The sequence below is a fragment of the Chiloscyllium plagiosum genome, chromosome 10 (assembly GCF_004010195.1).
Source record: "Chiloscyllium plagiosum isolate BGI_BamShark_2017 chromosome 10, ASM401019v2, whole genome shotgun sequence".
Taxonomy (NCBI): Eukaryota; Metazoa; Chordata; class Chondrichthyes; order Orectolobiformes; family Hemiscylliidae; genus Chiloscyllium; species Chiloscyllium plagiosum.
In genome coordinates, this window is record NC_057719.1 from 39,340,373 (window position 1) to 39,352,683 (window position 12,311).

Below are 12,311 nucleotides of genomic sequence, written 5' to 3' on the forward strand. Positions count from 1 at the left end.
CCCTTTCTTATTTCTCAGTTCCATCCAAATAACTTCCCTGGATGTATTTCTGGGTATATCCTCCCTCAGCACAGCTGTAATGCTATCCCTTATCAAAAATGCCACTCCCCTCCCTCTCTTGCCTCCCTTTCTATTCTTCCTGTAGCATTTGTATCCTGGAACATTAAGCTGCCAGTCCTGCCCATCCCTGAGCCATGTTTCTGTAATTGCTATGATATCCCAGTCCCATGTTCCTAACCATGCCCTGAGTTCATCTGCCTTCTTCCCTGTTAGGCCCCTTGCATTGAAATAAATGCAGTTTAATTTATTAGTCCTACCTTGTTCCTCCCTGCCCTGACTCACTTCTGTTCTCAGCTGTACCCATCCTAGTTTAAATCCTCCCAAGCAGTTCTAGCAAATTTCCCTGCCAGTATATTAGTCCCCTTTCAACTTAGATGCAATCCGTCCTTCTTGTAGAGGTCACTTCTACCTCAAAAGAGATTCCAATGATCCAAAAACGTGAACCCTTCTCCCATACACCAACTCCTCAGCCATGCATTCATCTGCTCTATCCTCCTATTCCTTCCCTCACTAGCTCGTAGCACTGGGAGTAATCCAGTACAAATGTCTTACATTGACCACGATTAAATAAAATACAATAATAATACCTTACTTGGTTGATCATTACATACAACAAAATGATAATTAATTGTTGAAAAATAAACTCAAACTTGCAGCATGTCAATTACCACGGGTCAACAGTTGATGGTTTGCTGGACTTATAGGAGGCCAACTGAATAAGAAAGGTCGAGGTCTTTATGGTTGGTCTCATCTGTTGAGGTCCCATCGTTTATATGACATTGTTAACTTGTTTATGGCCAACAGATTGAGATTCTGCATAATATCTGCAGATCCTTGGAAGGAAACAGAGTCAAAGAAATTGAGAACTGTGGTGAATTTGACAACCATAGGCAATGCATAGCAACCTGCTTAAGTTGGTAGACGTTCTTCCTTCAGGAGTACTAATGTTAGCAACCACCTGGTGGGAAATACTGCTCATCCTAAGGCAGTCAGTCCTATCCATGAAGCTTAATCCCTACCTGTAATCCCGATATTAGGGATATCAACTCCTGCAAGCTGGAGCCTTTTGTTCATCCTCTCTCTCTCTCATAGGTGAACAGTAGGTGATTGAAGAGAAACTGCCGCTCCTGTTGTTACTCTTCATTTGAAGACTAACGGCTCCCATGCTGATCTGAAAGCCAACAACTGCAAAATGTAGATGAAAGGCAAAAGAACTCCAACCACCGAAAGAACTCCAAATTAAGTCAAAGAGCAGTGAAAGCATATTCTCAAAGCATGATCTACTGCAAAAAATTTCACTGAGGCAACAAAGCAAATGTGAGATCTCAGTGTTTAAAGGATTTCTTGGCTGCCACCTGATCAGCTACTTCAAATCACATTGTCTTTCTCATTACTTTAGCAAGGATCTCAGAAAACTCCACGCTCACACAATTAAAATCAATTCAAAGTTAAAGAAGCAAATAAATTATCAATTGAGATAGCTAGCATACTTCTTTCCCAAAGGTTTTGCAAATGTTGTATATTTCATTCAGGTTAAAGGCAAAGATTGGCTGAGTCCTACCACTTTCCCAGCACCCCAAAAATTTCAGTGTTTTTAACCTGTCATCAGCTTCCAAACCCACCTACTCTATCAGCTTAATAGTTCCCCATATCTCTGTGCTCTTGATTACCAAGACAATTTAATCAACAGACAGTTATGATTAATTAATTTAAAACTACTGCATAATAAGAGCCCCAAACTTTAACTTTTGCTCTCGGTCTGATTGTTTCAGGTGTTATTTACTGCTCAATGCTTTGTTATTGCTATTTGCATAGTGTAAACTGAAATTACTTTCATACACAGCAATTCAAATATAATATATTAAAATAGTTGCTAAATGAGAAATTGGGGTAATTTTCAGCAAAAATGCTGGAGTTTATTTTCCATAAGATATTGTCCTGGCAGCACTGAGATGGAAATTCCACCTTATATTTCAAAGAAGAGGATTTTGCTTGGGTAAATTCCAAAGAAAAAGACACTAATGGAAAATTTATCATCTTGTTCTTAGCAGAGTTTGTCTCCTGTTTTCTGTTCCTGTCAATCTCCTAATGACTATCACCATGTTACTAACAACTTCTGAAAGCTCCCTGTGGAGAGCAACCTGGCACTTCAAAATTATTTTCTTCGATTCGCTTCAACTTTGAAGCTGGAAAATAAAATTGTGATTTGACTTTTTTTTCCTTTTAGATTAGATTACAGTGTGGAAACAGGCTCTTCGTATCACCATGTTACTAACAACTTCTGAAAGCTCCCTGTGGAGAGCAACCTGGCACTTCAAAATTATTTTCTTCGATTCGCTTCAACTTTGAAGTTGGAAAATAAAATTGTGATTTGACTTTTTTTTCCTTTCTCAAAACACAAAGTAATTAGTAAGTTTGTAAATGACACCAGTGAAGAAGGTTATCTAAGATCACAAAGATATCTTGATCAGTTGTGTAAATAGGCTAAAGAGTGGCAGATGGAGTTTAATTTGGATAAATGCCCAGGTATTTCATTTTGGTAAAAGAAACAAAGGCAAGACTTATGTAATTAAAAATAGGGCTTTGGGTACTGTGAGGGTACTGAGAGATAGTGAGGACTGCAGATGCTGGAGATCACAGTTGAAACATGCGTCACACGAAATGCACAGCAGGTCAGCCAGCATCCGAGGAGCAAGAGAGTTGACATTTCGGGCATAAGCCCTTAATCAGGAAGGGCTTCTGCCCGAAACATCGACTCTCCTGCTCCTTAGATGCTGCCTGACCTGCTGTGCTTTTCCAGCACCACATTTTTTGACTTTGGATATTGTTGTAGAACAAAGAGACCTAGAGCTTCACACATCTAATTTTTTTGAAGTTTGCATCACATATAGGTTGGTGAAAAGGCATTTAGCATGCTTGCCTTCAATGTTCAGATCTTTAGTATAGACGTTGGGGGATTTCAAGACTAGGGCACTTATCTTTAGGGTGAGAAGAGAAAGATTTTAAGGACTTGAGGGGCAATTTTTGTTTTTTTTACACAGTCGTTCATGTGTAGAATGAACTTCTGGTGTAAGTGGTAGCTGCAGCTATAGTTACCACATTTAAAAGACATTTAGATAAGGACATGAATAAGAAATATTTGAAGGGATATAGGCCAAGTGAAGGCAGGTGGGACTAATTTAGTATGGGATTATGGTTGGTATGTACAGGTTGGACCCAAAGGTCTGTTCAGAGCTGTGTGTACCTAGGTATGGGAACAACCATGCTCTAGGTCAGCTTGTAAGTACCCACTTCTGCAAATATAAGAATAAACAGGAAATGGTAAAGGATTTACTGTAATATACTTTGGCTTTTCTCAGAAATATCAGATGTAACTGATTATGTACTGTAACCGCAAATGGTTCATTTGGTAAAGCTAAATCATATTGATAGTTCCATACTGGACTCCCTGTTTGTGCTGAGTAAACTATTTAGAACATAGCAGCAGGAGTAGTTCATTTGAGTTTGCCATTTAATGAGTTTGTGGTTCAGCTGATGGTGGTTATGACTCCACATTCCTGCCTGCTCCCTTAACCCTTCATTCCATTGTCTGTCAAAATCTAACTCTACCATGAATAAATTCAATGATGTTGCCTCCACTGTGTTGTTGTCAGAAAGATGTTTCTCAACTCCATCTTAAAACGGAGACCTTTTATTCTTGAGCTGTGTTACCTATCTCCAGTCTCTTTTAAAAGTCAAATATACTTTCAGAATCCTGTCAATTCCTTTCACAATATGATGTGTTTCAACAAGATCACTTTGCATCCTTCTAACTCCAAAGAATAAAAGGCTCAACATGTTCAAACTTCCTTCTTAAGATAACCCCTTTACCCCAAAAATGAGCCAAGCGAACTTCCTCTTAATGCTCCTAAAGCAATTATATCCTTCTTCACATAAGGAGATCAAAACTATACAGTGTCAAGATGTGTTCTTACCAATGCCCTGTACAATTATAGGAAAACTTACTGACTTTTAGAATCCAGTCCTCTTGCAATAAGCAACAACATTCTATTTCCCTTCCAAATCACTTGTTGCAACTGCAAACTATCTTTTTTGTGATTCATATATCAGCACATCCACATCCTTCTGTACCTCCATGCTCTGCAGTCTCTCTTTTATTTAAATAGTGTACTGTTTCCTAATGTTCCTGCCATAGTGGATATAGTTCTACTTTTCCATGTGCCAATTTATTCCCCCATTCACATAACCTTCTGTAACCTTTTTAAGACTCTCTATCTTCTCTTGACAACCTACTTCGCTCCCTTAAAAAAATCAAAGAACTGCAGATGCTGAAAATCAGAAACAAAAACAGAAATTGCTGAAAAAACTCAGCAGATCTGACAGCATCTGTGGAGAAAAAGTAGAGTTTATGCTTTGGGCCCAGTTCTGAAGAATAAAGGAACTCAATATTGTTTAAATGGAGAAGGATGGCGGAAAGTTGCAGCACAGAGAGATTTAGGAGTCCTCCTCCATGAATCATAAATAGCTAGCGTCCAAAAGCATCAAATAACGTGAGCATAACCAATCTTGATATTATTGTAGCATTTAGTCAAGGGCACCAAAATTTCCTAACAAAGTGAACTCAATGAGAATTGGGAGAAACTCTCTCTTGGTTAGAACTACACTTAACACAAGTACCCCTCCAAGACACCATCCTGACATGGAAAATATTGATGTGGAGGTGCCGATGCTGGAGTGGGGTGAGCAAAGTTAAAAATCACACAACACTAGGTTCTAGACCAACAGGTTTATTTGGAAGTACTAGCTTTCGGAGCACTGCTCCTTCATCGGGTAGCTAGTGGGGCAGAATCATAAGACACAGAATGTATACCACAAGATCATTAATTCAAACAACTGATATGATATATTGAACAAACCTAGATTGTTGTTAGGTCTTTCATCTTTCAGAAAGGGTTGCAGGTTTTGATTCATTAATATGTAAATCCCAAAAAGTCTTTCAAGTCACAGTCCCAATAAACCTAAGGTTTTATTTTTTAAAAAGTGACATCTCAGCTTAGACAATGCATTAAAGGTGTGAGGTTAGAGTCTGTCTGTATTCCAATCTTGAGTCAGATTGGTTCTATTTCCAAAGTAGGAATTTATAAAATGTCACATGGATTGACTGCCTGCAGACTGTGTGCTTTTGAGCAAAATAGAATGTATCTGCAAATACAATTCTGCAAATGCAAATTCACTCCATAGACTTATGTGTGTGTGTGTGAGAGAGAGAGAGAGAGAGGAGGAGAGTGTGATGAAGTATAAGCCTGTGAGAGGGTGTGCATGTGGGTGACAGTGTGGGGGGTGTATGTCTGAGACATTGTGTTTATGACAGAGGGTCTGCATGAGTGTATGTGTGCTTGTGTGTGAGTCTATGTGACAGTGTATAGTGTACTGGGGTCACCTGTAGTGTGACATGAACCCCAGATCCCAGTTGAGGCCATCCTCATGGGTTGGAATACAGACAGAGTCTAACCTCACACCTTTAATGCATTGACTAAGCTGAGATGTCACCTTATTTTTAATAAAACCTTAAGTTGTCTTGAGAATGTGACTTGAAACAAATTCTGGGATTTACATATTAATGAATCGAAACCTGCAACCCATTCTAAAAGGTGAATACTTTAACTCAGTTAAACCAGATCTCATCCCATGAGATACTGCTTTCCATGCAGGCTCAGGTGTACTGCCTACTGATTTGGTTCGCCACACACCATTTTGTGGTCCATTACTAATTACTTGTAAAGCATGATTTATGATTGGACCTCCTAAACAAAAAAATCACAGGAGGGTGGGAAGGAACCCCAGGGCTGAACCAGGTCGGCTTAAGAAATATCTATTTTACCAATGTATGCCTTCAAAATTCCTGAAATTAAATTATATTCCAGTGAGCATGCACTGATTTGAAAATATTTTTACTTGAATGGGATGGGACAGAAACTAGACAAAACAGTCAAAACATATGAGACACCATATATACTCCACTCATGAACTGTAACTGCCGCACGATAGCTCAGTGGTTAGCACTGCTGCATCACAGTGCAAGAGACCCAGTGTTGATTCCACTCTCTGGTGACTGTGTGGATTTGGCACATTATCCCCATGTTGGCGTGGGTGTCACCCTGGATGCTCTGGTATCTGCCCACAGTCCAAGGATGTGCAGGTTAGGTGAATTGCCATGCTAAATTGCCCATCGTTTCCAGGATTAGCCATGGGAAATGTAGGGTAACATGGATAGGTAGTGGGTGGGTTTGGGTAAAATACTCTTTGGAGGGTCAGTGTGGACTCAATTGGCCGAATGGCCTGCTTCCATGCTGTAGGAATTCCATGATTCTATGGAAGGTTTAACAGCAATCTATGTTTGTTCGATATATATGGACTTTAGTAAGGCGTTCGGCAAGGTTCCCCATGGCAGACTGGTTGGCAAGGTTAGGTCTCATGAATACAGGCAGAACTAGCTATTTGGATACAAAATTGGCTCAAAGATAGAAGACAGAGGGTGGTGGTGGAGGGTTGTTTTTCAGACTGGAGGCCTGTGACCAGGATGGAGTTTAATTTAGGTAAATGCGAGGTGCTGCATTTTGGGAAAGCAAAGCTTAGCAGGACTTATACACTTAATGGTGAGGTCCTAGGGAGTGTTGCTGAACAAAGGAACCTTGGAGTGCAGATTCATAGCTCCTTGAAAGTAGAATCGCAGGTAGATAGGATAGTGAAGAAGGCGTTTGGTATGCTTTCCTTTACTGGTCAGAGTATTGAGTACAGGAGTTGGGAGGTCATGTTGCGGCTGTACAGGACATTGGTTCGGCCACTGTTGGAATATTGCATGCAATTCTGGTCTCCTTCCTATCGGAAAGATGTGGTGAAGCTTGGAAGGGTTCAGAAAAGATTTACAAGGTTGTTGCCAGGGTTGGAGGATTTGAGCTATAGGATTTGAGCTATTCTGAGCTATAGTTGAATAGGCTGGGGCTGTTTTTCCTGGAGCATCAGAGGCAGAGGGGTGACCTTATAGAAGTTTATAAAGTCATGAGCAGCATGGATATGATTAATAGACAAAGTATTTTTCCTGGAGTAGGGGAGTTCATAACTACAGGGAATAGGTTATGGGTGAGAGGGGAAAGATATAAGAGACCTAAGAGGCAACGTTTTCACACAGAGGATGGTACGTGTATGGAATGAGCTGCTAGAGGAATTGATGGAGGCTAGTACAATTGCAACATTTAAAAGTGATCTGGATGGATATACGAATAGGAAAGGTTTGGAGGGATATGGGCCAGGTGCTGGCAGGTAGGACTAGATTGGGTTGGGATATCTGGTTGGCATGGATGAGTTGGACCGAAGAGTCTGTTTCCGTGCTGTACATCTCTCTGACTCTATGTAATATCAGTCGTATGTCACAATGAACTTGTGCTATAAATTCTGTATCTTATGATCCTGCTCCATTAGCTACCTGATGATGGAACAGTGCTCCGAAAGTTAATACATCCAAAGAAACCTGATGGATTATAATCTGGGGCTGTGTGATTTTTAACCATGGAAAATATTACCATTCCTTTGCTATCTGTTGGTCAAAATCCTAGAGGTCTCTCCCTAAAAGTACCTATGGGTGTACTTAGATCATACAAACAGCTGCAGTTCAAGAAAGCCACTCACCACAACCTAAAAGGACCATTAAGAATACACTGGCTAGTTAGCAATGGAAGCATACTTCCTAATAATTCACAGAAAGCTCATTGTCATCTTTTCCATTAAAGCAAAGTAGTGCAGATGCTACTAACCTGAAATAAAATTTAAAAAATGCTGGAAAAGGTGGACAAACGATAATTAGCGTTTCACTTGGATGAACATCTCTCAGAGAATTGACCCTAAGAAGGTGGATAGAAACCTCCCCCCCAACAGATCTGCCCACTGGTGCATTTGGGAACGGTCAAAAAAAGTTCCAATATTACATTCCCACGTAAATACTTTGTTTTGTATTGGAATTTTGTGTGTTTAGCCCCTCTTTAAAAATGAATCCGCTCTTCCGCTTTTTAAACTAAATTAATCTTGCGCCTTTGTAGCTTTCCCCACCAACGCAGAGCCTGGGTCTCCGTAGCTGCTTTAAGTTCACGCGATCTGCCTTTCATTTGGTAGTGTCCGGTAGTCTGCGGTCGTCAGCTGGCATTGAATGCAGTAAATTCTCCTCGGAATGTGTGCTCTGTGTAGCAGTGGGAAAGGGGAGGGAACATGCTAGGACGAGGCGAGCTGTTAGCCTGGAGGAGGGAAATTCCTCAGGGGATCCAGGAATGCACTGACAGAGAGCAGGGTTTGGTGTCTGTGGGTTTTCAGAGAAAAAAAAACTAGGTTGATAAGTCAATCGCAGGAAAGGAAGAGCAATTGCGTATTTCACGCAGGAAGGCGGATGTTGATGTTGCAGTTTGTCATGAGATGGGGAGGAGGCCGGCTCAGAGCATAGCGGGTTAAATCAGAAAGTTCCGGAGCCTCTAACAGATGGGAAAGAATTAAGTGAGCAAACGAAAATGATAATTAGACAGAAATTCGACTGAAAATGCCTTACAATTTAGAAGACTCATATTAGTAAGTTTATTTTCACATGATTCTTACAATCCACAATAATTTTGTCAAGCGTCAGATGGCAGAGGGACCTCTTTCAAGATGTATTCCCACTATATCTAGACCTCAAAGTGACAAAATTCTCCGATGATGCCAGACCCTGGAGAATTCTCCAAGACCAAAATAACCATTCTGTGATTTCCCCGTTTTAAACCAGTCTGCTGAGATGCTAAGCTGCCATTCCACAATATAAAGATTTGTCACTTGACTACAATGTGGGAGGGTGTGGTGCTGGAAAAGCACAGTAGGTCAGGAAGCATCCGAGGAGGGGAAGAGTCCACGTTTCTTGATGAAAGGCTTTTGCCCGAAACGTCGACTCTCCTGCTCCCCAGATTTTACCTGACCTGCTGTGTTTTTCCAGCACCACACTTCGACTCTAACCTCCAGCATCTGCAGTCCTCACTTTCGCCTACAATGTGGGAGGACTCGTGGCATAATGGTAGTGCCAGAAAGCTGGGGTGCAAGGTTTCAGAGGTGTCATAACATCTCTGACCAGGTTCATTAAAGTTGCCTGCCTGAGATGTGGGCTGCAAATTTGAACTATCCCAACGTAACATTCTCATCCTATTTCTGCCCTAGTCTTCAACTCCATCCCTCAATCTTGTTATGCAAATTCGTTCTAGAAATTACCTACAAATGTTCAACAAGAAAAACATGTCCCAACCATAGTATAAATTGATTTTGAAATATTCCCATCTAGTCTCCATCTTGTTTTTTTCCCATTTGTTCATGGGATATGGGCATTGCTGGCTAGGCTGAATGCTGTGCAATCAGTGAATTTCTTCAATTCTGACCTCAGTGGAGGACTCCTGATGCTATATTTGGTCAAATGCTGCCTTTGATGTCAAGAATGGTCAGTCTTGCCTCACCTCTGGTGTTCAACTCTTTTGTCATAACAGGGACCAAAGTTCCTGCATATTCATCACTGGATTTGTTATGGACAGACCACACACCTCAAAATATTTTAAGAATGTAGCCTAGACCCTAACTTTTTCTTATTTTAAAGGTAGATGTGAAGTGCATGTTGCGGATGTGATGCGACTGGTCAAACTACACAACATCAAGCAATTTATTTAAACACTAGTTAAAATACAAACAAGAGAAAAAGGAATTTATAACTATTGGAAAACTTAACCGAATAATAGATACAGTACCTATTATAATTAACTGTTCCAATATAATAACATTCCATAAACACACACCCCTTGGCAAAAAGGTAAGTTCAGACACAGTCTCTTATGCAGTTTTCCAATCCAGGAGGAAACAACATCAAGAAAGATTTCAGAGAAAGTAGCAGCTTGAAATCATTTACCAAGGCACGATGACTGAGTGGTTAACACTGTTGCCTTACAGAACCAGTGACCCGGGTTTGATGCTAGTCTTGGGCGACTGTCTATGTTGAGTTTGCACACTCTCCCCGTGTCTGCGTGGGTTTCCTCCGTGTGCTCTGATTTCCTCCTACAATCCAAAGATGTGCAGGTTAGGTGAATTGGCCATGCTAAATTGCCCCATAGTGTTCAAGGATGTGTGGGTCAGGTGCATTGGTCAGAGGAAATGTAGGGTAATGGGTCTGGGTGGGATACTCTTTGGAGGGGCTTTGTGGACTTGTTGGGTCAATAAAGGCCTGTTTCTACACTGTAGGGATTCCAATTCCAGTTCTAAGCTTCCAACCGTTCTGGGACCACAAATAGCTTCTAACTGCTGTAGCTGAAAATACTAGAAAGCCCAGTCTGTGAGAACTGGCCACTCCCCTTCCATTGTCACAACTGTGTTAAAAAAAACCGGAAGGGGTACAAGTTATTGGTCAGGTCACATTTTGCGAATATTGCATGCAATTCTGGTCTCCCTCCTATAGGAAGGATGTTGTGAAACTTGAAAGAGTTCAGAAAAGATTTACAAGGCTGTTGCCAGGGTTGTTGGGTTTGAGCTATAGGAAGAGGCTGAATAGGCTGGGGCTGTTTGGAGGCTGAGGGGTGACCTTATAGAGGGTTATAAAATCATGAGAGGCTTGGATAAGATAAATAGACAAGGTCTTTTCCGTGGGATGGGGGAGTCCAGAACTAGAGGGCATAGGTTTAAGATGAGAGGGAAAAGATGTAAAAGAGATTGGAGGGGCAACGTTTTCACGCAGAGGGTGTGTATGTATGGAATGAGCTGCCAGAGAAAGTGATGGAGGCTGATATAATCATAACATTTAAAAGGCATCTGATGGATACATGAATAGGAAGGGTTAAGAGGGATATGGACCAGGTGCTGGCAAATGATTAATCTCAGCATGGACGAGTTGGACCAAAGGGTCTGTTTCCATGCTGTATCTCTCTATGACTCTGTGCCTCCTAAATTGTTGATTTACATTATCTCCAGTAGCCAGTTTGATACCTTTGCCTTTACAACCTCTCTTCAGAAAAAAAACAAGGACAAAATAACATTTCTAAAGTGATAATATCGTCACAGATGTCAGAGAGGCAATCTAATAAAGACATTGGACATGCCAAGAGAGGTTATGGTGAGATGGAGCAGGGTAGTATTGACATAAAAGTGAAAACTAATGTGATATCACATGATGTCTCTGAAGACAGCTTGAAAATGAGAAATAAGAGAGTACCAATGATAAGTCCCTGGGGAGTACTAAAGTTAAAAGTATGGGAATGGAAAGACAAGCCATGGATGGCAATTCTCTATCTATAATAAGATAACTAAGAATAAAACTATGCAGATGCAGTCTTTCCTAGATGGGCCATAGTGGATTGGTGTTGGAGAAAAATGATATGATTAACTGCATCAAAGGCTGCTGATAAAATGATAAGGAGTTATGGTTCACCTTTGTTACAGACACATATGATATCATTTGCAACTTTGATAATTGCCTTTGGTGCAGTGGCACTGGCAGATTGGAGGAATTCAGTGTTCTGGGAAAAAGGGGCACAGACTAGAGAGTGATGACATATTCAACGATTTTTAAATGAGATGGTAGTTTCCGAGTCAGGACAGAACAAGAATTATTTTGTCAAGCAAAAAGAGAGACCGTATTGTTGAAGAGGAGAGTGTGAAACGGACTGGTAAGCTAGAAGAGATACTTGTTAGGAAGGAAGATGTGTTGGGCATTTTGAACAACTTGAGGATAGACAAATCCCTCGGGCCTGACGGGATATATCCTAGGATTATGTGGGATGCAAGAGAGGAAATTGCAGAGCCGTTGGCAATGATCTTTTCGTCTTCACTGTCAACGGGGGTGGTACCAGGGGACTGGAGAGTGGCGAATGTTGTGCCCCTGTTCAAAAAAGGGAATAGGGATAACCCCGGGAATTACAGGCCAGTTAGTCTTACTTCGGTGGTAGGCAAAGTAATGGAAAGAGTACTGAGGGATAGGATTCATGAGTATCTGGAAAGCCACTGCTTGATTAAGGACAGCCAGCACGGATTTGTGAAGGGTAGGTCTTGCCTTACAAGTCTTATTGAATTCTTTGAGGAGGTGACCAAGCATGTGGATGAGGGTAGAGCAGTGGATGTAGTGTACATGGATTTTAGTAAGGCATTTGATAAGGTTCCCCCTGGTAGGCTTATGCGGAAAGTCAGGAGGCATGGGAAAGAGGGAAATTTGGCCA

The 12,311-nt window shown here is 41.1% G+C and overlaps 1 long non-coding RNA gene across 1 annotated transcript in view; it reads right to left on the reverse strand.

Moving 5' to 3' along the window:
- Positions 1–10,124: 10,124 nt before the first annotated feature.
- The window catches only part of LOC122553971, a 10,459-nt gene continuing 8,272 nt past the window's right edge, over positions 10,125–12,311 (reverse strand). The window contains exon 3 of the long non-coding RNA XR_006312883.1: positions 10,125–10,164. This is a non-coding gene — a long non-coding RNA (uncharacterized LOC122553971). The remainder of the gene's footprint in view (positions 10,165–12,311) is intronic.